The sequence below is a fragment of the Gavialis gangeticus genome, unplaced genomic scaffold (assembly GCF_001723915.1).
Source record: "Gavialis gangeticus isolate Ggan-Ray unplaced genomic scaffold, GavGan_comp1, whole genome shotgun sequence".
Classification (NCBI taxonomy): Eukaryota; Metazoa; Chordata; order Crocodylia; family Gavialidae; genus Gavialis; species Gavialis gangeticus.
Genome location: NW_017729032.1, coordinates 99,012,799 through 99,018,968, shown reverse-complemented (window position 1 = coordinate 99,018,968; position 6,170 = coordinate 99,012,799). Strand labels below are relative to the sequence as shown.

Genomic DNA, 6,170 nt, shown 5'->3' with positions numbered 1-6,170 from the left:
AGCAAAAAAGCCAGGACAGGTGGGTGCCCTAAAGACTAAACTACAAGCCTCTGCTCCTTCTTGTTCTCTCCTGTCCCGGCCCCATCTTGCAATCTTGCATTCTTGTTTGTACAGTAGCACAGCTTCAATAGGAGTGGCGGAAATTACCCTCCCCACACACTAGTCTCTAGCCCAGGAGTCAACAACATTTTTGGCTGGAGTGCCAGAAACACCGCAACCTCAACCCATGCCTTGATTGGGAATTCCAGGGGAAGAGGGTAGGGGAGCTGTGAGGGGCTCAGTCTTCATTGCTGTTAGTTGGTTCATGGATGGCTCCGGGCAGACAGTTGGGGAGGGGCCAGGGTTGTTCTGCATCTGCCCCTTTCCCGGCTGTATGCCCTGAGGCAGACGTGCACCCACTGCCACCACCATTGCCGATGTGTAGGGGGTGTATGTGGACCCCCTCAGCTTGGCAGCGTATCCCCTGCAAAAAGGTGCCCCTGACCCTGCTGGTGGCACCTGCAGGCAGTTGCCACTTGCCACCTACCACCCCCCCCACACACACCCACTGGCACTTGCAGGTGGTCCCCAGTCACCACTGGCCTTTGCTGATACTGCTGGCAGTGTCTGCAGGTGGTCATTGGCCACCAGTCTGTGCATGCCAACCCCTTGCTCTCCCCGCCGCTGACAGCACTGCAGCCACCTGCTGCCTCCAAGCTCTTGTTGCCGACAGTGTCACCACCACCTGCAGGAGCTTGCTGTGCTCCCCCCACCCCCCAGCCTCTGGAGGCACACGGTGTTCATAGCCACCACAGAGCCAATGCTGGGGTTCTGGAACCTGGCACAGCTGTTTGCAGCCTGCCTGCCACCTACTGCAGCTGCCCAGAGCCTTGGCAGGGAGCCAGGAGGCTGCAAACAACTGCACTGGGCTCCAGAGCTTCTGCTGGGCTCTGCAACAGCAGCTGTTATGTGTGCCCTAGGGCACAAAGCTGGGAAGGGGCCTGGGGCAGCGCAACCCTGGCCCTTTACCCACCATCTGCCCCAAGGTGCACACAGCCACACCTGCCATAAAGCCCGGCTGGGACTCCAGAGCCCAGCCAGAGCTGGGTGCAGCTGTTTGCAACCTCCTGGCACCCAATTTATAGGCAACTAAGTCTTTTATTAGTTTCAGCTATGAGTCTGTTCCTGAGTTGGATATCTCCCAGGATGTCATTCCTTTATTTAAGGTATATAATTAGAGTCAGACAGCATCAGGGTTGTAATTATGCAGATTTCAGTTGGTAGGAATGAAAATCACAGATCAAAGATTCTATTTTGAAATAAATGGTTAAACAGATGCTCATTTTATATTATGCATGTGCTTCTGTGTTTTTATGGGATTTTTAATTCATGAAAAGAATGTGCAGGTCTTTTTGAGGATTTATTGCTGAGAAAGCTGGAAAGAAATTGAATCAAGTTTGGATGAGAAGCTATATTGCTGAACTGTTTATACATTTGAAAGTCACTGATTTTTTTTTAGAAGAGCCCACAGATTAAGACACATTCTGCTACTATGCTCCAATATTTAGATCAGTATGTAAAACGCTGAGGCTTGGCTTAATGCAGGAATAGTTAATGTTAGTAGATGGGATTATTTTTTTAATTCATTATGTCCAGCATTTAAATAAAACTGCTGTTTGCTTTCCTCACTTCTGACTGGTAGTGAGATAGAAAGCTTGCCTGTTATGCACTGGAGATTACTTGAAGGCCAGAGCGCAGAAAATGTTGGGTGTACTTGTCATGTTTCCCTTCCAATATGGAAAAACAGTGATCATTGTAAGTTTAATAACAAAACACTCAAAGAGCCTGCAGTAAGCTAGCACCAAATTATGTACAAAGGATACTATAAAATAGGCTACTGCAAAATAGTACAGGATACTATATTGGTGTATTGCCACTTAAGCAACAGTTAAATTAATAATATTGAGCACTGGTATGGCACTTCATGGGTTCAGGACATTAACCATATATGAACTAATTAATCACCAGAATATCCCCATTAATTAGTGATATTAAGTGCTACTATCTCTATGTTATAGATGAAGAAACCAAGAGTTCTGTCCCCCTGGTCACCTATCAGTGAATTATGGAGCCAATGATTCCAGGGCTTAGTTGTATGATCATTTCTCCAGGCTATACTGCATACCAGTTTACCCCTGGCACATTACTAAATGAGCATCTTGAAGCTCCCTAGGGCATGAATACAGAGTATAAAGTAATGTGGAAGGCAGGGTAGATTTATACCTTAGACTAACCAAAGGAGATTTTAATATTTTATATTACACACACACACACACACACACACACACACACACACACACGCTTTTATGCCGAAGGCAATATAGATCCAATTTCTAGCATACTACTTAAAATAATACAGACGTAGCTACCCACTCATTTAACAGGTTGTTTTTAACAGACTAACATAAATGGTATGTGCAGTCATCCTGTAATAATTTTTATCTGGTTATCTTCATATCAACTCCCTGCCCTAGATTTGACTATGAAGAAAAGACCGACTCATTCTCTGTCCAGGATAAAAACAGACATAGGACTCACTCAATCCATCATTTTGTCTTGTCTATAAAGACTGTAAACTCTTTGGGACCAAACTGGGCGTATCTACACATGTTATTAATGAACTTTAAGCCTACTGTGCAATAAAATAAGGCACAGTAAGCTTTCCTCAGGAATACATCTACACACACACTCATCAGGAGCAGTTCACTCAGGGCTACTCCTACCCTGCTCTGCCCCACTACAGCAGCCAAGGGAAGCTCCAGGCTCCCCTGGGTGCCAGCCCTGGGTTGGCAAGGGGCACCAGGATCCGGCCTCTGTCACATGCAGGGAGCTCTCCTGCCTTTGGGGTAGCTGCCTCCTAGCCCCGTTTCCCAATCAGCAAGGATGGAAGCTGGGACACTCTTCCCCGCCCCAGGCAGCTGCTTGCTTCCCAGGCTGACCAAAGTGGGGACTGGGAAGCAGGCAGCTTCCCCATGGCAGGAGATGGTGTCCCAGCTCTCACTATGATCTGCCGATCCAAGGAAAGGAGGATGCAACTGAGAGCGCAGTTTTTTTATTTCAAAATATCATAACTCTTAGTACTGTAAATGAGAAATAACAATTCAGTGTACTGAACCACATAACACTTAAATCAAGCAAGAGATTTTTTATTTTTTACTTTATGCTCTAACTCTTAAAAAGGGTCACAATGGGGTTACAGTTACAAAAGGTTAACTTTATTAAAAAAGCACTGAAGCCTCAGCTAAACCACCCTTAATCAGGGAGAGTAAATACACAACTACAATCATTGCTCCAGTTAGAAGAAGAATGTACTCCTACATGTCTACCCATAAAATGGTTCAGGTCCTGGCAAACTGCTGATCTCTCAAGCAGATTGTACTGCAATAGATTTTATAGGTGATATTCCCATTCATCTTCAGGTAATGTCAAGCAGCTGCTATCTACTGAATAAGGTAGATTGTATATCATTTCTATTTTTTCACAGGTCTCTCATGCAACTTTTCTTATCTGCTTCAAATACTTTCAAGACATTTTCCCCATCCTCCAATCTTTAAATACCATTACACTGGTCTGACGGTTAAAATGTACATCATAATAAAGGAGTGGTATGCGGGCAGTAAACCAACCCTTTGAGGGCTGAATTGTGTTAAAAACTCTGAAGCTTTTAGGGTCCAGCCAGAATAAACCTATACCTTAACTTCACACATCCATTAAAAAGACAATCAAATCTAAAAAAGCCAGTGTTAATAATTACAAATTACTAACTGAATTTCTTCAATTCCATAAGGAACAATCAACACATGAACACTTTTCATAAACAGACTAAAGGTGTCAACTAACTACTTGGGTTTTTGTGGGGGCGTGTGTTTGTTTTGGCTTGTGAACTCTGTTCACAATACTTGCTATTATTTTCTGTTCTGCACTAACTCAAAAAGTAACATTAATAGTGCTGACATATATCCACTGCATTGTCTGAGAAGTCAAAATACAAAGTATTCAAGGACAAAGAGAATACACCAATTGCCAGTAGGTGTTTACCACTAACAGAAGCATTAATTTTCAGAAGCATACATTTGTTAACCTAGAAGGTTTTTAAATAACTGGAAATCTGTGTAGGTCAGAGACAACTAAAAGCTAATGGCAAACACTGAAACAACAACAAAAGGTTAGTGTTAGTGTTTACATCAGTAACTCAAAATGCAAGGAGAAACCAGGGTAGGGAAAAAATGAAGAAATAGAAAAATGTGCTTTTCTCCAAGAGCCAGACAATAAATACTACTCCGTATGTAGCCTCCCGAGAATACCTCAAGTCAAATTCTTTATTACGATAGCTCCTACCTATGCTGACTTTTTTTCCTAAAAAGCCCACTCATTACTCTCTTTTCAGCTCTACAAATAGTAGCAGTATTGGGAGGTGCTAGTGTTATATAGCACAAATAGCCTTGTAGTTCTAATTAGCTTATCATCTAGATCTGCTTTGAATAGGATTGGATGATTAAAATGTCAGGGACTAGGCTAGTAATTTCACCATATGGCTGCTATTAGAGCTGGAAGAAGTACTGTTTAGACACAGCCTTGAAGATACTGCTCTACATATGTCCTTTTCTGCAAGAAGGATATATTTAACACTGGTAAACATTTTAATTAACACATTTCTAACATGACATTTTTTCCAGAGCTGCTATAGCTCCATTCCATTCAATGGGAATCAAGAACTTCCTTTGTGATTTCAAAACTTGCTAACAGGGTTGGTCAAAAGAAAAATATTAGCAGCTAGTTACTCAGCAAATAGAAGGTTTTTCTTATTTTATGGATACCATCTATTTAATTTTTCACAATATCACAACATGTCCCTGAAGCTTGAGATTCGTAGTCCAGAGAAGTGATAATTCATTGTTCATCAAAACAGAGGTAGAGTTAAACTACTTTGGTCTTCAATAGTATAATAAAAAAATCTTTAAATAAATAGATATGTTAACGAGACCCAGGGCAGAGACAAAACAGTGCAGTGTCTAAATCTTATCTGCCCAAACCAATAAACATGACTGTATTCTGTGGTAGCCGCCATTTAGATTTGTTTCTTTGTTGGCCCAGTATAGAATGCACTGTAGTAATGCAGTATTGATTATCCAAGTGGAAGTGTTACAAGTTACAATGAAGTCTGAGGATGACATTTTGCTACTAATTCAGATTACAGTTTGACTTAACTCTAAACCCTAGCTGTTGCTTATACAAAAGTGGTTCCCATGCTTTAGCACAAAGTAAATATATCACAAAACACAAGTCACTGTAAAAGTAAGATCCAAATTCAGCTATACTCTAAAAAACAGTCTACTCTGAAAAATGACTGTGAAAATAGTATGATGGACCTTCCAGTTCATACACTCTCACTGATTCTATATCAAATTTGCCCAGTTTGCAAGCAAAATGGCTTTTTCTTCTCAATTCTAGAACTGAAAACTTTACCTGAGCTCTAAAAAATCAGGGCAGGTTGCGTCTTCTCATGCATCACCACCTATAATGAAGATTGTACAAGACAAATTATGCCCTCAGAGACACCATTACAGATGCATGGCCTTCAATGCAAGTATGTAACCAGAAAAAGAAATTTGGCTCAAAAAACCTTCATCACACCTGAAAAAAAGTGTGCATACATCTCCCAGCATGACTCTTATGGGAAAGACAGAATTCAATGAACTGTTAAATTAGAATGTAAGGCTACCAAAGAAAAGGCAGAACTGTCAGACCATAAATGCTTAAGAATATACATGATCTGCATCATGACAATGGATCGACCAACACAACATACCTCCATGAGTGAGAAATTATAACAGGCATTTTGCTACTAATTCAGATAAGTTTGACTTAACTCTGAACCCTAGCTGCTGCTTATACAAAAGTGGTTCCCATGCTTTAGCACAATGTAAATATATCACAAAACACAAGTGATTGTAAAACCTGCTTTTTTCCTTCCTCTTTTTCCTCTTCTATCTTTTTTTTCTCTCTCCTAATTTATCTGTGTTTGGTTGGAGAAACAGACTTAATAAAACAAACAGCTTTATAATTAAACTGTGAACAAACTACATTAGCATTTACACCATCCAAATGAATAATAGGTTTAATACTTCACA

General features: G+C 41.2%; 1 protein-coding gene across 2 annotated transcripts in view; it reads right to left on the bottom strand.

The window, feature by feature from the left end:
- The window catches only part of SLAIN1 (SLAIN motif family member 1), a 130,797-nt gene extending 124,887 nt beyond the window's left edge, over positions 1-5,910 (bottom strand). Inside the window, exon 1 of one of the 2 annotated variants that reach the window (XM_019525266.1) lies at positions 5,506-5,910. The gene's annotated coding sequence lies outside the window, so the exon portion shown is untranslated. The remainder of the gene's footprint in view (positions 1-5,505) is intronic. The other variant, XM_019525267.1, reaches the window with a different exon arrangement.
- Positions 5,911-6,170: the final 260 nt, after the last annotated feature.